Raw genomic sequence first — 21,636 nt, 5'->3', positions numbered from 1 at the left:
ATGAATTAATATTTTCATATAGAAATTTCAATGTTTGATTATAGATTCTCCTCTAGGTTAATGAACATCCTAAATTAGGATCCCTCTACAAACATGTATGAAGTATCTAGACATGACCTCTAAGTTTAAAAAATTACAATGGATTGAGGTTTGATTTTAGGTTATCCCATTTTAAGACATCTTTTAAGACCCTTTAATTTATTATGATCTGGCTCAATACATGTTCAATTTTAGATTCTCTCTTTTTAAGTCATCCTATTAATACCCCTTCAAATATCCTATTATAACCCCTTCAAATATATCCTATTAGATTCTCTATTTTTAAGTTATCTTATTAATATTTAGTTTCTTTTGACCTAGCTATGTATCCTAGTCCACCCATGTGATACTACTTAATCAACAATTATGACCCCATTGACCTCCCTAGGTCCCTAGGACCCCTTTAAAGGTACTCATGCACATGTGTAGATGACCTAGAAACCATGACACTTCTAGTTCATAAATTCATGTGATCCAGATTGATGTTCAATTTTGCAATTTTGCACATGTATCATCCTAATTAGGACAAAAAATTATTGCAAGTAGATATTTATATGTAAACATATACATGAAATCACCACATGATATAAATTGACTTAAAGATAATCCTCTTAAGATATCCTACATTTTATATGTTTTATTTTATATTCTCCCCATGTAAGTCATTATTTTAGATCATCCCTTTAATACATCATATTAGGACCCATTTATGCATGCAAATTTACATGCTATCAGTATGTCCAATTAATGTTTAGGACTTAAGATATTGTGTATGTTCTTTTCATGTATGTATATGACTTATTCTGAAGAACGTGTTCATTTCAAGTATAGGAAGTTTATGTATACATCACATGTACACACACATGTGTATATGTTTATTTCATGTTTAGAACCAATACATGCATGCTCATTTCACGTTTAAAAATAAAATTGATACATATGTATGTTCATTTATGTTTTAGGAATTATATGTTTAAATGTAAATTTGATACATGTGTATGCTCATTTCATGTTTAAAAATAAATTTGATTCATGTGTATATGTTCAAATGTTCATGTTTACCTAACTTATATGTATGTGTACATTCATTTCACATGTGTACATATGACTTACATGTGTGCATATGCATCATTTCATGTTTAGGATTTCTAGTTTCTTAAACGTCATTTAAAAAAAATAAGGTTTCCACATACACACATACTATAGAGCTTGACACATGGTGGATTAGAAACCTCGTATCCCCCCTGGAAAGCAACCTATCCCCCTAGTAGTAGCCTATCCCCCTTAGCAGTGACCTATCCCACCAGTAGAAGCCTATTCTACATGATGAGCTATATGATCACACTAATCAAGATATTCAGAGACTTAAAGAATCCCTAACTAGTGGTACATGGGGATTTAGAGAGTTCAAGAATCCTTGACTAGTGGTACATGATCTAGCGTGTACAATAGTAAATGTAAGAGTATTTTATGTAGCCTTACCTATATTCAATATGAGATTCATGGTGCTACTCCATATACTGTGCATATCATACATGAAATCCTTGATAGTAAGAGATGAGAGGTCTCTTTAGGTCTTTCTTTGTAGCAGGTACATGACTTACTTCCTAAAGAGATCCTGAAGAGGGATTGTTTCCCTCATTATCTTCAACAAAATTTTGTGAAGCGGTATTCTCCCCTTAAGTGTACAGATCTATAGATGGATGCATTGATATACCTACACTTTCTTGTTACTCATGGTTTCTATTTGAATAATGACTAGATTCCTCTCTATTTTGCACAAAAACTTTATGCTAAGGCTCTATTATGTAGAGAGGTGAACTAGAGTGATTTACTAGGACATTTAGGACATGGGCATGGTAGACAAGTTGATAGACCACCAAGTCGTCAACCACATACACATAGGATGATTTTTAGAGAGAGGGAACCTACTATTTCCCCTATATTAGATCCCTCAGATGATGATGCTATGCATAGCACCTAGTTGCAGGGGATGATTTAGGGAGTTGGAGACATTGCCACAACTATTTGACCCATATCAAGTGATGAGGTTGGCCAATATTTGATGTCTCATTAGCATTCTACATCATTTCTTGATACTTAATCTTCAACATAATTGTACAATGCAATAGGCATCCCTTCACTAGCTAGCTTGGAGGGTCTCACTAGAATGTTGGCATGAGATACTATGACTGGTCTAGCTGAGGATCTATTAGATTCCTATCAACACATCTTGGAATACCCATTTCAACTATTTAAGCTCATGTTGGTAGTATTAGAGTGCATCCTTAGCCACATTCCTCTTATCACTCAGGTGGTGGTCATGGTGGTAATGCACATCATGATCCACCTATTGACCACTCTTTTGTTGTAGAGGGACATACACATACTGCATACCCTTCATCTAGTGTAGGGCATGCTCAGAGTTTAGATATGATCCATGATGATGCTGACTTGTATTGGAATAATTTAGAATAACTGGGAGGGTGGTGTTAATTAGTTATCCAAGGTCCAAATGTACAAATAAATCTTTTTAGAACTCAAAAAATATGCATGCATGCATTGATTAGATCATCCAATATCTTCAAACCTTTGTATATTATTGTCCTAGGTCAAATGAACTTTGCAAAAATGTAAACATGAAACATCAAAAATTCAATCACAAAATTTGAAACAAGGATTTAATGTGAAAACCCAATTTGGGAAAAACTACCAATAACATTCTACCAATTTTCACTCTTTTGAAGTGAGCACTGTGAGGAGCCAACCATGTTAAAGGTTACAATGCACACTATTAAATATGACCTTGATTAAAGGATTTCAATCACCCTATTAAAAGTGATCCTTGCTAAAGGACTTTAGAACATTCTATTAGAATGTCACCTGGTTAAAGGATTTACTCATGATTTTTAGGTCAACCTTAATCCAAAGGATTTATCTACACTGATATAATTGCTAGAGTGTAAAACTGGGACTTGATTTGATAAAAAAACAAATCACTTGCAAATTCTAGATCTCTAATTCAGCTCTCCATTCAGCTTGGCATTCATTCCTCTTCATCTTTGATTTCTTGTTCACCCTTCAAGCATTCACCTCCTTAATCCTTCATGCTTAGTATTCCAATAGTAGGCTCATTCCTTCGGCCACCATATGAAGCAACACCTCAAAACTTTAGACTCTTGACCTTCAATTTTTTGCTTTTGGGCCTTTTATCTCCTTAAATAGAGATTTTGATCTTTTTCCACTTAATCACAATCGTCCATCTTAGGGTTAGATTGGATTCATCAAATCCTCCCTTCTTTCCATTATGTTCCCTCTAGAAGCTTCTCTTACAATCCTCATTAAATTCATCTAGAAATGGTTTATCTTGAATTCTATGTCAAAAGCTCATCAATCTTATCATCAACACGATTCACATAATTTAAGAAATCAACTTTGTCAGCTTAGATTCATCAAATCTTCATTCAAACTCTATTTGCTGTCACTTGGTAATAACTACCTATTGATGCTCGGCCAACACTAGGTTGCTTAGCATAAACTAAATATTGCTTGGTCAATACTACAATTTATTGATGCTCGACACATACTAAATTTTGTTGATGCTTGAAACATATTATCTTTATGCTTGGACTAAACTAAATGCTCGACTTACACTATTTTCTTAGTCAGGCTTGGCAAACACATTCTTATTGTAAACTCTTCTTCTTATCTTTTCTTCAGTATCCCTTCACTATAGCCTTAATTAGAAGAATAAGAAGAAGAGTATACCATATAACTCAACCTTTCTCTAAGTACTCTTGTTATCCTTTCTTTTCAAACCCTCTTCATCAATCAATCAAATGATAAAATTCTGGCCAAAGTTAGCAATTGTCTTACCATCAAGTAATAGGTTTGACATTAGTGAAAAAATAATGATTGTTCCCATGGTAGGTTCCAATACTTTAACAATCTTCTTTTTCAACAGAATTCATCTTGTGGTTCATAAGATGGATGGACTTGTTGACACATGAAAATTCTACTTACATGCCATCTCATATGGTCAGTCCACTTGGCTCATCATTATTAGGATGTGTTTTGCTCACCAATCATGCCAACATAGATGTAGAGGTGGGGCTAGATGAGGCCCATAAAATATAGATATATTGGTGGACACGATTGATGTTAGGCAGTCTGGGTATTATCGGATGCCAACATCTATATAGGTAAATCTTATTTTTTTAGTTCATTAAAAATTCAATTATTTTTAATAATTTATGTCTATACATACCACACATGTGTGTAATTATACATTTTTAAATTTGATTTGTTGTACATATATATTTTAGGTGGACATGCTTGTTGTTACACCATATTTAATGCTAGATCATGTATGATGTCAAGACTCATTGGATGATGTCAACAATGGACATGCGAGTTTTAAATGTTTGATTAGACACATTTAAATACATATAAATGTTCAAGTTTTAAATAAGAGATTTAATTTATGATACACATTGTTAAAACTTTCCCTTTAATATATAGGGATCAACACATCCTTCAGAGCATCTTGATAGCCTGTCTTTAGACCACATAGTGAGGAGACATCGCGATGAGACTCCTACACTTGCTGATCCATAGTTAATTTTTTTATAGATTATTTGTTCTACTTTCATGGATAGAGAGACATTCATAGATTCTGATAGACACTTTATATGCACTTTATTTATATTTGATTTGGTAGATATATATATATATATATATATATATATATATATATATATATGTATATGCACGTTAGTTATATTTTTAACTATCTTTTGAGATCTAGATAGATACATTTTTGTCATTTTTGATGATTGACATATTGTATACTTGAGAATGATGTTTGACACATGTGTTTATGTTCTAGTTAATATACATTTGATGATTGATCTACATATATGCATTCTAGACATTTGTTTTACATGGTCTAGTTCATATGCATTTGATGATTGATCTACATATATACATTCTAGAAAATTGTTTTACATGTTGCCTATTACATTTTCTATTTATATAAATTTCATGATTGATCTATATATATACATCCTAGATGTATTTCTTTTACATGTTGGATTATATTCTAGTGTGTGTGTGTATATATATATATATATATATATATATATATATGATGATGATTGATGTATACATATGTGATTAATTTTGTTCTATGCAAGTGATATTTAGATATGATTAAATGATATTTGATTTAGATATTATAATTTACATCCAGATGCGTATGTATGATGTTATTTTTTGTGAAACATGTTCAAGATGATCTATAATTTAACTAGACATGTTTTATTTAATTTAATTCCTAATTTGGACAAGTACTTGAGATATTTAGATATAACATACATAATTTATGTCATAATATGAACAAGTATCCTAATTAGTTGCATATATCCTAATTAGTTACATAAATGCTAAAGAGTAAATATATAGTTCATCCCCTTAATCCCAATGTTATAATTTGTCCCCCTTAAAAAAATATATTCTAATTAGTTACATATGCTAATTTCAGTAATTTAAAGATATAAAATACAATTTGAACAGGAGTCTAGATAAATGAAAGAGTAAATATATAAGAGTAAAAGATCAACCAAATTTCAAATTAGTTATAATAAAAGAGTAGAAGTTTAATAATTAGTTACAAATTACAATTTGAACTTGACAAGTTATATGAAAGAGTAAAAGTTTGATTGCAATGTACATCATCCCCTTAAGACAAGTCCTAATTTCATCCCCTTAAGACAAATGTTTGAGTTTCTTCCCCTCAAGACACATGTTCTAATTAGTTCAACTAAATTTCAAATTAGTTCTAATAAAGGAGTAAAAGTTCAATAATTAGTTACAAATCATAATTTGAACTTGACAAGTTAATGAAAGAGTAAAATTTTGATTGCATAATGTATGACACCCCCTTAGGATAATCCCTAATTTTTTCACCTCAAGACACATTCCATAATTAGTTCAACCAAATTTTAAATTAGTTCTAATAAAGGAGTAAAAGTTCAACAATTAGTTACAAATCATAATTTGAACTTGACAAGTTAAATGAAGGAGTAAAAGTTTGATTGCACAATGTATGTCATTCCCTTAAGACAGTCCTAATTTTATCCCCTCAAGAAATTTGTCCTAACTAGTTCAACCAAATTTTAAATTATTTCTAATAAAGGAGTAAAAGTTCAATAATTAGTTACAAATTACAATTTGAACTTGACTAGTTAAATGAAAGTGTAAAAGTTTGATTGCAATTTATGTCATCCCCTTAAGACATGTCCTAATTTCACCCCCTTAAGACACATGTCCTAATTAGTTCAACCAAATTTCAAATTATTCAACTAAATTTCAAATTGTTCAACCAAATTTCAAATTTCAAATAGTTCAACCAAACTTCATCCATAATTCAAGAAAATATGCTTGCCTATGTAGTACAAGTTGTTTCTATCTCGTATCAAGTGGGTCAACTCATTGTTGGATACCAAGTAATATTATCTCATGATCATCAATATCAAGCCTCCACTTAGGTATTCCAGGTCCTTTCATTGGATGAAGAGTTAAACTAGTGGCAATTACATGATTACTGTATTGATAAACCTTTTTGTTAGGTTGATAATGAGTGAAATGAATCCCATCTTAAATTACTCTTATTTTCTTCAAATATGTTCCCTATACAACAACAGAACCTGCATACACATTTAAAAAATATCATAGTTTACTTACTGAATATATGTACACATATCCATGTGCATCAATCAAATAAGTCAATAAATTTGAATGGATAAAAACCATAGATGTATACATTCAACTATACTAACCTATGGGAAATATAATTTCATCACTTATTTTAGTCTTTGTTAGCTTCTCTCTTTCCATGGTGCTAGACAATAAATAATAGCTAACACTTTCTAGGTTTTTTGGATTCTGCCATGACTGCAAAAAATTGCCTACACAAAGTATATGTATAAATTCTATATACACGAGTATAAATTAACCAAAATTATGAAAATATAATGTATATACATACATATAAACTCTGATCAATCTTGAAATATGGTTATAATCACTAGAAATCAATGAAATATCATCACAGTTTTCATCCTTAGACTCATTCATATTAATAACATCTAGTGGTACCAAAGTCCATTCTCCCACATATCCACGTTCTTGATTAATGCAACCACCATAGTTTTGATCAATGCAATTAGGGAAAAGAGAGAGAGAGAGTATTCTCTAGTGTAAAATGACCATGCAATACTATCTATAATCATAACTGATGCAATAGTCATGTCTTCTCTGCCCTCTTGCATGCATACATTGATTTTCTATCAACACCTAAATGTAAGGTCCACACACACACACACACACAAAATGAGCTAAACATCTTCATATTAGCTATTACATTTTAACATATGTGTTACATCTATACCCGGTACCTCCTAAAACACTTTGAATGGTATGACTTGATCCACTTGTGATAATGTGATATATGTATTTGTTGGCACCATAAAATGCATTTTTTACCACTCAAACACATCGTAAGGTTTATTAATGTGATATCCTTTATAGTTAATTCGATGCTTTGTTAAAATAATGTTTGACACAAGCTCCTGCACCATCATGCTCACCCTTTCAAATCTACTCTAAAAAAACTTCAAATGTGTGGTATATTAAAACTTCAAATGCGTGGTATATTTTGGTATCAATGATATCTACATAGCACATAAAATGTTCTTAGCTGATTTAAATTGTGTTGCACAACCATTTAACCATACAAAATGTTTTTCTATTTTTATGCCTTTGTTTTTCAAATGTTCAAAAAATGTCTTAAAATAATGTTCCACAAAAAGTGTGTCATGCCCTTTGTCATCACTAATGTAAAAGTGATTATCATTTTTAATGACTCGTGCTTGATCTATACTTTCCACAATATCCAAATTAATTTGTGCATGTTGATAAGACACCCGTACCATAATAGTAACCTACTCTATAAAGTAACATTATGATTGAAGTTTCTTTTGAGAAATAAAAGAGTAATACTTTGCAAAGTCAAGAATAGATAAAATTGTTCCAAGTGGAAAATTTTCTCTTAGTGTTTGAAACTATTCTGCTTGCCATTAGCAAGAAATTTTTGATGTGTATATGGTTGAATCAATTTATGAAAATTTTAGATAAATTCTCCAATACGTATCTCATCCTCTACATATTCCAACCTTGTTGATTCTTTTCCAACTTTTGGTTATGACTTTATGTAGTTATATCTCTTACATTTTACCATCCTCACCATATGAATATCTTCATATATCAAAGGAAATTTAGTCAGGTTACCACATGTTTCACCAATTCCTCTTATGCATTCTATTTCACCTATTGCATGATCATTTGATTTGTCACATAAGATTGATGTTATAGATTGGCTTAGTCATTTAGGAAAAGAATTTTGAGAACCACCACTTTCTTCTACCATATTTTAGAACCCTCGATAGTGTTAGAGTATTTAGAATAATTTAGAGAGGGGTGAATTAGTTATCCAAGGTCCAGATCATGTACCAATTGCACAAAAAAACACTCAAACAATTTCAAATCTTATCATTCCATTGCTCGGTCTCTAGTGTAAACTATTATCAATATTAGCTAGTTGTCCACTTTTCTAAAATAATAGACTTGAAAAATGTAAACTTTAATCAGTTAAACATCATAATAACATTCACACAAGCTTGACACTAGGATTTAATGTAGAAACCCAATTTGAGAAAAAATAGCAATAACATCTCACTAATTTTCACTCTTTTGAAGTGAGCACTATTAGGAGCCAACCCTATTAAATGTTACAAAACACATTGTTAAATGTGACCTTGTTAAAGGATTTAATCACCTTGTTAAGAGTGACCTTGTTAGAGGACTTTACAACATTCCATTAGAATATCACCTAGTTAAAGGATTTACATAGACTGTTAAGTCCTTATGATTGTTAGGTGAACCTTGATTAAAAAATTTCAAATACTATTCAAAATGGTTAGAAAGTAACACTAGGTTTGATCTGTTAAGTACAACTCACTTTGCATGTATAGATCTTTGTTCAGATCTCAATACTGATCCACTATCTGGTCTCCATTGTCATCTCAATCTTAGATTTACTTGGTTACCCTTCAAGCAATCACCCTTCACTTATTCTCAACTCAATTAAGCCTCCTACTTAGATTTTACAGTTAATAATTAGTAACAACTCCAACTCTCTAGAACTTTATGTGCAAAGGTTCTCTACATACACATGCATGTACCACACATAGAAAGTTTTCCTCTATACCTATTTAAATAGGTAATTCTGATCTTGTGCCACTTAATCAACACCATAGATCTTAGGGTTCATGATTCGATCCATCAAATCCAATGTATCTAATCGCCATTATATTTATCTCTTCTTTTCTAGAAACTTCTCTTGGAATCCATCTCTTAGATCACTACCTAATCTTCTCTTGGAATTAAATGATCCAACTCATCGATCCTTATCTTCAACACACTTTCCATATCCCAAGAAATCAACTAGGTTGGAAATTATGATTCTTCGCAAATAGTTAAAATGATATTCCTCAACCAACACTATGTTCTAACACTCGGTCATCATTGGGTTACTCAGTCACTTTTGAATTTCTTGCTTGGTATTAACACTATTACTCAGTCGATACTGATGCTCAGTCAACATTGAATTGCTTAGCACTTACTATGGCTTGGTTGACACTAGCATCACTCAACATGGTCATCAAAATTCTTTAGTCTTCTAGTCTATTACTTAGTCAAGCCTATACATTTGATCTATCTTTGTTCATACTTTCAAGATTTGAAAATTACCATCTTCTCCTCTTGCAACATGATTTAAACAACCAATACATCTTGTTAAAGTCTAGCTAATCAAGTATCCATTTGTAGTTTCCTCTTCATAACTCAACCTTTCCTCTAGGTGATTTTGTTATGAGAAAATTCTCAAATCCTCTTCATCAATGAATTAGATATGACACTTAGATCAGATAGAAAACTATCTCACCAATAGATTTGACATCAATGACAACATAACAATTGTTCCAATTGTAGTTACCAATAATCTCCCTCTTTGGCATTGATAGAAACACTCCTAATTTTTTTTGATATGCTTCAAGTTACCATACAATCCAAAAAGTGTACAACACAAGTAATGCTACTACATATACATTAATATCCTTAGTTTCATTCTAATTCATATAGTTGATCTGTCAATACCTCTACGTAATCACTCCCTCTTACTTAGCATATCTTTGCTAGCTTTCTCTTAGATGATTTCCCCCTCTGGGATATTCTCTCCCACTTCATACTCTCCTTCTTTAATATTCTCTCCCTCTTGACATCTTAGATATTCTCTCCCTTTTTGACAACAATGCCAAAAACATTATCTCTAACTCATGCATCTTTTCATGTAGATACCTTCATGTCATTTCCAAATTCTTCATTTGTCATCTTTATATGAATGAAGAATTATTATGTCCTTTTTCTCACTACTACCTTAGGTAATCTCCTAAAGTAAAATTGTCTGCATCAATGTGTATGATAGTTTGATGAACCCATTTGATGCAATGCTTCACTGTAGCTTAAGTATCTTTGTCTAGAGGAATCACCCCTAGTTTACCTCTAAGATATTCATGAGCATCCTTAGGTAAAATTTTAGTGAATATATCAATTATTTTCTCTTTTGTGTTCACATATTCCAATTTCACTTCTTTGTCTTGAACTAGCTCTCTCATGTAATGATACTTGATAGCAATGTACTTTTTCTTTGTGTGCATAACATGATTCTTTGATATATTGATAGCACTTGTGTTATCACAATAGATAACCACTAGATTAGTAATTTATTCCTTCATACCTTTCAACAATTTCTCGATCCATATGATATTTGAATAATTCACTACTGCTACCACATACTCGGCTTCAATTGTTGATTGGGAAATATAGTTCTACTTCTTGCTTATCCATGAAATTATTCTCTTACCTAGAAAGAATGCACCACCACTTGTGCTCTTCCTATCATCAACATTTCCTACTGAATAAAAGTTAGTCAATACCTTCAATTCAAATCTATCATTCTTCTTCTAATACAATCCATAGTCTTATGTTCCTTTCAGATATCTCAGTATCCTTTTTATTGCCATCATATGACTATCTTTAGGACTTGCTGGAAATCTAGAAACTATCCTAATATCTAATGCAATATCTAGACTTCTATGAACAATGTATTGTAGTTTACCAATTATTGATCTATACATGTCTAGTTCACATTAGCAGAGTCATCATTCTTAGATAATTTGTGTCCAGTAACCATAGGTGTACTCACTAGTTTTGAATCTTCCATCCAAAAGGTTTTGAGTATCTCCTTAATATAATTGGACTAAGTAATGAAGATACCTTGCTTCATTTGATATATTTGTAAACCAAAAAAGAATTTGATTTCACCAAACATTTACATTTCATATTCCTTCGTTTCATTAACAAATGATTTTCATAATGCTTCCTTTACTCCAAAATCATCAACAAAATTTTTAGATAACAATAACTCATTGTTCTTACCAGTCTTCAAATATAAGATTGAAAAACTAATATTCACCAAATAATTATGTAGTCTTTCATACCATGCTCTAGGGGCTTGTTTCAAACCATATAAACTTTAAGAAATGTACACACAATATTCTTCTTGCTGGGATCCAAAAATCCTTTAGGATGATCTATGTATACTTCTTCTTCTAATATCTCATTTGAAAATGAAGATTTGACATCCTTTTGATATACCTTAAATCTTTTATAAGAATAATATGCAAGCAGTGTTCTAAATCCTTCTAATCTAGCTACAAGGGGAAAATGTTTCCTCATAGTAAACACTTTCCTCTTGTGCATATCCTTTGCATACCAATCTTGCCTTGTTCCTTATGACTTCACCTTTTTAATTCATCTTGTTCCTGAATACTGACTTGGTTCCAATAACATTTTTTTCTTTAGGTCTAGGTACTAGGGACCATGTTTTTTTTATTTCAATCTCTTCAATTTATTCATTCATATCTTGTATCCAATCTTCATTCTCCAAAGCATCTTTCATATATTTGGGCTCAAACTCACAAAGTAATCATGTATCACTTCTAAGTCTTTTTCTTTTCATAACACCAAACTCTTTATCTCTAATGATTTTTTTTGGTGCATAATGTATTCTTACATATTTTACTAACACATGCTCTTATCTTCTTTGTTCTTCAACAAGTTCTTCTTGAAAAATGATTTCAAGTCCATTATCTTTCTCTTGTTCAAGTTCTGGTTTAGGTTTTGCATGCTCGACATTGTCTTCTTGTTATTTGGCTTCCCCTGTTTGTGACTCAATATCATTTATCTATTAGTCGACACCCATAGTCTACTTCTTGACAGCTGGCTATTGTAACTCGACATTCCTAGTCTACTGAGGATTGACAACTTTGTTTTCTTATTCAAGTAGAGTGCTTAGAGCACTATCATTCACATATATAAGTGAACTATAGTCTCCAGGTTCTATCTTACATTCACCTTCTTTTTTCTCTGTATATTCATCAACATTTATATTTTCACTTTCCACAAATTTGTTAGTGTTAGAGTTAAAACACTTATAATCTTTTATCTTAGTGGAATATCCTAGGAATATACCTTCATCACTTTTAGCATCAACTTTTCCATTTCTATTATCTTTAAGTATGTAAAATTTGCTTCCAAAAACTTCAAAATATTTCACATTAGGTGCATATCCATACCATAATTGAAAAGGTGTAGTATTTGTACCTTTCTTGACTTGTACTCATTCAAAGTATAAATAATTGTACTTACAACTTCTCTCCAGTCTTTCTATGACATCATTAATGTTATAGCACAATCCATTATTGATCTATTGCTTCTTTCAAAAATTCCATTTTGAGGAGGGTCCTCAGAATAGACATCTATCTTTTAATTTCTCTACTGTTAGAGAATACTAATTGGGAATGAATTCAACACCTCTATCATATCTCAAGCACTTCAGACTCTTCCCTATTTTTTTCAACTTTGCTCAAATACCACTTAAATAGCTAAAAAGTATCATATTTTTGTTTAAGAAACATCACAAAGATCATTCTAGAATAGTCATCACAAAATAGAATGAAATATTTATCTCCACAATATCTTTGAACACCAATAGATCCACATAAGTCAATATGAACCAATTCCAAAATATCATCAGATGAATATGTTTTTCTCTTAAAACTAGATTTTATCATTTTTCCCATTTGACATTGTTTACACATAGCATTGTTAGGTTTCTTTAGCTTTGGAAAACCTCTTACTCTTTTAATTTTACTAATGCTAATCAAATTGTCAAAGTTTAAATGACATAACCTCTTGTGTCATAACCAAGTATCTTCATATTGTGCAAAAAAACATGTCTTATTAGATAAATCTAGATAGAACAAGTTACCTCTTGTTTGATCACCACTTCCAATCAGTTTACCATCATCATTAAATATTTTGGCCTTTTTGTGATGGAATTCAAATCTATATCCTGATTTTTTTAGCTGTGATAGATCATAGTTAAGTCCTTCAACCCAATAAACATTGTCAAATTTGATATTTTTCAGTTAGTTGAATTATCCCTTTGCGTTTCACAAGATATGGAACATCATTACCAAATTTAACACAACCACCTTTGTACGGTCCAATGTCCTCAAATTTACTTCCATCGCCAGTCATTTGATTAGAGAAACTACTATCAATTATCCATCTACCACTTTTGTTCACATAAGAGATTAAAGTAATTTTCTCGTCTTCATCAGAATCTTCTTTCATAGCAACATAGACTACCTCTTCATCATTAATTTCATATTAAATATATTTTTTTCTTCAACAATATTATAAAAATAATTCTTACCTTTGTCCTTGTAATCCTTGTTCTTCTTGAAGTCTTGGTCATCTCTTCTTCCTTTGTATGTTCTCCCCTTCTTTTCATCCTTGTCTTCTCTATCATGACACCTACTAACAATATGACCCACGTTGTTACATGAAAAAATATTATGGGAAGTTTACCTTTGTATTTTCCTTTGCCTCTTCAAAATCTCCTAGCTATCAGTTCATCAAGTTCATCATCGGCAATATTAATGTCACTTTTTACATGTCTTCCTTTTCCTTTCTTGCTAAGAATTAGTTGTGATTTAGAAGAATATTCAATAGTAGAAGGAGTTTAACTATCAAAATTAGACATATCAAAAGAAGTAAGCCTACCAATTACACCTTCTAGGGTTAGGGAATTACCTGGTGTACATCTTAGTTCTTGTATTGAAGAAACCCTAATAGCATAAATAGAAAGTAGAGTTTTCAATACCTTGCTTATTATTGTGTCATCTTCAATATTTCCTTTAGCTCCTCTAATAGCATTAACAACTTCTTTGATTCTTACATACAATTCTATACTATGTTCTCACCTTTTGTCATTCTCATTTCATCAAAATTACCTCTCAGACTTTCTGATTTGCCTCTTAAGACATTATCATATCCTCCATAGATGGTTTTCAATTTATACCACACTTCCTTTGAATTCTTGCACTCCTTTAGGTAATCAAACTTGATAGAGCTTAGGGTTGAAGAAATATCCAATATTGACTGATTATGTTCTTACTTTTAATTTAGTTTTTGAACAGTCATAGGGACTGTTGTTATGTCCACATATGCATTATCAAGAAAATCCAATGCAACATCACAATACTAGCTATATGTAGCCTCATCAACTTTTTCCATGCAGGAAAGTTTTCTTTGTTCAACTTTGGTACCTCCCTTTTGTACGCCATGATCTTCAACTTTGAGTACGTTCAAAATTCTCTCTACAAGCACCAATGCCTTGATACCAATTGTTAGAATATTTAGAATAATTGAGAGGGGGATGAATCACTTATCCAAGGTCCAAATATACCAATTGAAGAAACAAACAATCAAACAATTTTAGATCTTATCATTCCATTGCTCGGTCCCTACTGTAAACTATTAGCAACATTAGCTAACTGTCCACTATCATAAAATAAAAGACTTGAAAAATGTAAACTTTAATCAATAAAACATCATAATAACATTCACACAATCTTGACACTAGGATATAATGTGGAAACCCAATTTGGGAAAAACCACCAACAACAAGTCACTAATTTTCACTCCTCTGAAGTGAGCCCTATTAGGAGCCAACCCTATTAAAGGTTACAATACACATTGTTGAATGAGACCTTGTTAAAGGATTTAATCACCCTATTAAGAGTGGCCTTGTTAGAGGAATTTAGAAAATTTCATTAGAATGTCACCTATTTAAAGGATTTACATGGAATGTTACATCCTTATGACTAATAAGTCAACCTTGATTAAATGATTTCAAATAATGTTCACAAAGTTGGAAAGTAACATTAGGTTTGATCTATTAAGTACAACTCACTTTGCATGCACATATCTATGCTTAGCTCTCAATACTATTTCACTTTCTAGCTTCCATTATCATCTCAATCTCAGATTCTCTTGGTAACCCTTCAAGCAATTACCCTTCACATCTTCTCAACTCAATTAAGTCTTATGCTTAGATTCACCATTCAACAACATCAATAACAACTCCAACTCTCTAGAAATTTATATGCAAAGCCTCTCTACACGTGCACACACACACACACAATACACATAATGTTTGCCTTTGTACCTCTTTAAATAGGTAATTATGACCTTTTTTCACTTAATCAACACTGTAGATCTTAGGATTCATGATTCGATCCATCAAATTCAATGTATCTAATCACCATTATGTTTATCTCTTCTTTTCTAGAAACTTCTCTTGGAGTCCATCTCTTAGATCATTACCTAATCTTCTCCTAGAATTAAATTATCCAACTCATTGATCTTTATCTTCAACATGCTTTCCATATACCAAGAAATCAACTTAATCATCTGGAAAATAGGATTCTTCATAAATAGTTAAAATGTTGTTCCTTGGCCAACACTATGTTCTAGCACTTGGTCATCACTGGGTTACCCAGTCTCTATTGAATTGCTTGCTTGACATCAACACTATCACTCGATCGATACTAGTGCTTGATTAATAATGAATTTTCTTGGCACTTAGTGTGGGTCAGTTGACACTAGCATCACTTGACATGTTCATCAAAGTTATTTAGTCTTCTACTCTATTACTCGGTCAAGCCTATACATTTGGTGTATCTTTGTTCACACTTTCAAGACTTGAACATTACTATCTTCTCCTCTCACAACATGATTTAAAAAATCAATAAATCTTGTTAAAGTTTAGCTAATCAAGTGTCCATTTTTAGTTTCCTCTTCATTAATCAACCTTTCGTCTAGGTTCTTTTGTTATGAGTAGCTTTTGAAATCCTCTTTATCAATCAAATAGATATGACACTTAGATCATATAGAAAATTATCTCACCAATAGATTTGACATAATGACAACATAAAAATTGTTTGAATTGTAATTTCCAACAGATAGTACATATCAAATTAAACATGATATTGACAAAAATAAGTTTTAAAATATTTATTTATCTTTACAAAATGGGGCTTCAATCTTTCAAACATTGTTTCTCTAATCTTTGTGTCAAGACTTAAATTATAAATGAGAGATGCAATTCATGTTGTGTGATATTCAACCTATATTTTGCATGTTTCAAATATTCATTAGGCCCAATCCTCTTCTTTATGATATCTCTTCTATTTGGTGAAGGACAAGTCTTATCAATCCAATATTGAATAACCAATTCCTTAACCGTTTCCCCAATCCTATCGAATCGAGGAGCTCTACACATTAGTGTCCAATTGCCTTCTAATGTACTATCATCCAAATCATTTCTCCTTTTCAAATGATGTGATATTTTCTCTTGACTATACTATATATGAGATGAAAGTGAAGATATATATCTATTTTGGAACATTTTCTTATTTTAAGTAGATGTTAGTATCGTTCTTTATGTAATGGATTCATCTGCAGATCTAGTTTCATTCCTAATGGAATGCAATCCTTCCTTAACACTTTAAACAATATCTTTTTGTAGTTTAGAACTCCTCTTTTTCATACTTGTATCCATACCCAATAGTTTTAATAGCTCTTTTAATTCATCTTTAAGAAGTGAAATTGATAATAATTGAATTTTCTCCATTGTATCAAGATTCTCAAATTGTGCAATTATTTCCTTATACTTTTTATTCATTTTCCTCTTCGTAGTACATGTAGGTTGACTAACATATTCTCTCAATTTTTACATATACATTTCAATTAAATGATCTATGTTTCTATGATTGATTTTGTTCTTCAATCTTTCAACTATATTGACATTCTCATTTGTTGTTTGATTGTGTGCTTCTAGAAAATTTTAAAAAAAATCTTAAGATATAGTCTTCTTAGGGTACATATGCATGTTCAAATACATAATTTGAAATATAATATAATTTTATCTATATCACAAGGCCTACAAATATTAAATAAATTTAACTTTTAATTTTAACTAAAGAGCTCGATGAACATAGTTTCTTTGACCTTGTCATGATCCTTCTTCAATATCCATTGCCTCAACTTTAATTTCCTCCTTCCTAACATTTTCATTATCAACCACTACACACATGATAACAAATAAAATCAACCAATTCAAAGGGGAAAGTTCTCTAAAATTAAAAATTAAAGTTATAAAGCTTGCTTACCTATAAATCTAGAGAGAGATTATACTTACGAGAGATGTGTGTACCTGTTTGAGCTTGGGATGAATCTTCTCTAGCCTCGAGAAGTTGTCCTTGTTAAATATGTTCTACATATGTACATGATTGAATTTATAAATATTTTAGAACCATTAAGCTATTTTGAATCTTAACTTTAGTTATATACTAAATTGAACTTAGAAACCTAATACTTTTAACCAAATTATCTATACCCTCACATAAATTAAATGGACCCCCATCCATAACTCTAGAAAATAGGCCATTTGATTCACATAAAATTAAACATATTTAAAATGATAAACCCTAACTCTAAACATTATGATACCTAAGTTAATAGTACCCTAATTTAATATATATGATTTTCCTCATTTAATAAACCCCAATCCTAACTATATATATATAATTTACTCTAGAATAATATTACATACACTATAAATAAAAAATGTATGGGAAACATGATTGTACATGTGTACCTTTCCTCCTCTTATAGTAGCTTGCTAATTTTTTTTGACAATTTTCATCTTCTTGTTCCTTCGTTCTTTTTTGTGCAGACTTACTCTTTTATTTTTTATCTCCCATCGCAAATCTGAAAAAATAAAAGTTGAATATATTTCTTCCCAATTAAAGTGTGAATTATCTAAGATTTATTTTGATTATAGATTGAAATAAATGAATACTTATTTATATGGAAAGCACAATAAAAAAAATAAAATTAAATAGCCCGACTAAAGTTTTGATCAAAACTACTTAGATTATTTTGATTGAAACTACCTATATAGTTTCGATCAAAACTATATAGGTTCTGTTTAACCTTGGCTCAACCAGGCTAGATAGTTTCGATCAGAACTATCTAAATTTTGTCTCGATCAAAACTATAAAAGTACTTTTGATAGAAATTTTGTTTCTATCAAAACTAACAAAAATAGAAGTCCTTTGCAAATGCCATAAGATTTTCAGTTGTTTTCATGGCTTCTAGGCTGAATTACTATGTTCATATGGAACACTTAAGACTTATCATTTTTTTCGACACAAGTACTCTGAAAGAGATTTCCAATTCCTATGGATTTGATATATTTTGAGTTTTTTTTGGTATACATTTTTTTATGTGAATTGAATAAAGATTCGTTATATAAAATAAACCTTTATATTGGACACTTATGGAAAAATAGTATTTAAGAGAATATTTTTTTTGAAAAATAATTACAATCACCATATTCAAGTCCTCTTTCGATCAAAAAATAAAAATGTTCGAATTAGGAAAATTTATAATAAGTTACATGCATCAAAATTCATGTATGTCCAAATTAGAGTTAGGTCAAATTTGAACACTGATAAACTATAAAATAATAGGGATATAGACATTAGATTACCTCCACAGGTTTGGTATGAATGTTAACAAATTAAATTTGAAAGAATCACATTGATATCTATTGTAGAAAATAAGTTATGTGAGTCAAAAACCGTGTCACTCTTTAAAAATCAGGTTTTTGATAACATCCTAAAAGACTCTAATTTACTTCATTTTCAAATTCATAACTGTTAAATGGCAATTTACTTCTAAAACTAAAAGTTTTCTTGAAAATTCACAGTTAAGTGTCAATTTAGGCAAAAAAGCATAACCCATTATTGTGGGTTTTTATTTTTTATTTAATTAAAACTACAAAATAGAAACATATATACCTGCAATAATAAATTTTAAAAATTTCAATGCTTTTCTAATAGATTTTTTTTTAATAAAAAAATTCTATGATTTTCTAATAACTTTCTATATCTTTATTAATTTTTTAAAAATGTAATATTCGATCTCTAATAGAACAACAATTAAAAACTATGAAAAAAGCTGTACTTGTGTAAGTTTAAATGCTAATAATAGGTCATTTAAAAAAAGAGAGAAATTAGTGAACCTAGTATCAAGTAGTGTTGATCTTTGGAGTGAAATCACACATTCATCACTGGAAGTCATCTCCTGAGAAAAGGAAATTTTTAGCATAGGGCATTTTCTAGCAGTCTCTGTAAACAATCTATTGAATCTGATAAACTAACCCACATTGGGCTTATAAATCATTTCTAGAAATGACAAGGGGAAAAAAGTTCAATTAAAGTATTCCCTTCAATTGAATCCTTTACTTTGATTGAAGATCCTTGCATCACCTGCTCACTTTTTCTTCATGGGAAAAATTCTAACGTATTATTATGGGAGGGTGTCTTTCATTGAGAAAGTGATGTTTCCATAACTATGTTGGTTTAAAGTAAAATGCTAAATTTGAAATCATGAAAATAAATTATTGGCTTGGGAGGAATTTTGAGAAAGCTTGTATTAAGTGAGATATAAATCAACCCCACTTTAAATTGAATACCCTAGCATGTGAACCCTAGACTCACAATGGGGATAATTGGTAAACTTGGAGCATCATTATCTTGACACCCCAAAGTTTGACATTACTACTGTAGAACTAAGGATTATTTCTATTTACTAAGATAGATTGCATATAATTTTTGTGAAATATTGGTGTCATATTAATGAACAATTAAAACATTTTTTCATAAATGAATCAATTTATGTTTCATTTAATTTTTTTTCCCAACTAAAAGATATCTTATGCACTTTTTAATTGGGAGTCAACATTGAGTCACTCTTTATAAGCTTAAATTGTTTGATATGATTATTCATCCAAGGATTTTAGAAAATTTGATTATGATGTAGATCCATCCTTTCCACCTTCTAAGCCTCACCATCTTACCTTTGAATGTAGCTTGAGAGAAAAAATATGTCATTAGCTCTCAACTTGTATAACACTTATTCACATTAGAACATATCCTTAAGATCCTCTACCTTCAAGCACATCCAAGCTCCCACCTCCATCTCATACACCCCTTCCACCATGTCATCCATTTTCTTATTTCATCCCTATATCCACATGCAAGCCACTTTATGCCTCAATTTTTATGTTTTGCAAAGCCCATAGTCTATAGATGAGTAAACAAATAAAAGGATATAAATCAATAGGACACACATAACATGTTTCAAAATAAAAGATTATCTCTAGACATTTGAATTAATTATTTCATTAAGTTAACATAAAACTTAATCTTATATAATCATTACTTATTATTATTTTTAATCTTGAAAGGTACAAAATTCAAAACTTTATCAATTTTTTACATATTAATTGATCATACAGTTTCTTACATTTTAATTAATAAATTATACAATATTTAAATTTCTTCATTCTATAATTAATCTCCACTAATAATACATATGGACATTATTGTTGGGTGGGTATCCATGTAAATCTACTATTTATCTTCTGTGCTTGGATATATGACTGAACATCGGTTTTCTTCAGTGTGTGCTGTGCATGATAATAATGGGGAAGATTTCATTGGGATGCCTTGAGGAGACTACTCAACCAGAATGCATGAAAGTAGCCCTCACTGGACTCATTTGTACCTTTGTTTTCATCATTGCTAGCGTAGGCTCAACCACGATTGTTGGTTGGGTACAATTTAACAGACTAGGCTGTATAATCTTGAATTTCTCAATTTATGTGGAATTAAAAATTGGGTTATGACATGATTAGGGGAAGATTGTTTTTCCTAATGTCTGTAATTAATAGAAATAAGAAATATAATATTTCTAAATTATTTGAAATAAATTCAAGAATAAATTATAAAATTATTTTATTAAATAATAATTATTTGTTGTGATTAGTTGACCAATTGAAAAATTTAGATGTAAAACTACTAATAAAAATCAAATCTAATTTGTACAATTTGGAAGATTAGATTAATTCTCAAGTGCTCATAAGATTTCATGTAG

The sequence above is a fragment of the Cupressus sempervirens genome, chromosome 4, assembly GCF_028749045.1.
Source record: "Cupressus sempervirens isolate cs-2001-9-10 chromosome 4, ASM2874904v1, whole genome shotgun sequence".
Taxonomy (NCBI): Eukaryota; Viridiplantae; Streptophyta; class Pinopsida; order Cupressales; family Cupressaceae; genus Cupressus; species Cupressus sempervirens.
The sequence above is the reverse complement of the archived record's forward strand: the minus strand, read 5'-3'. Positions refer to the sequence as shown.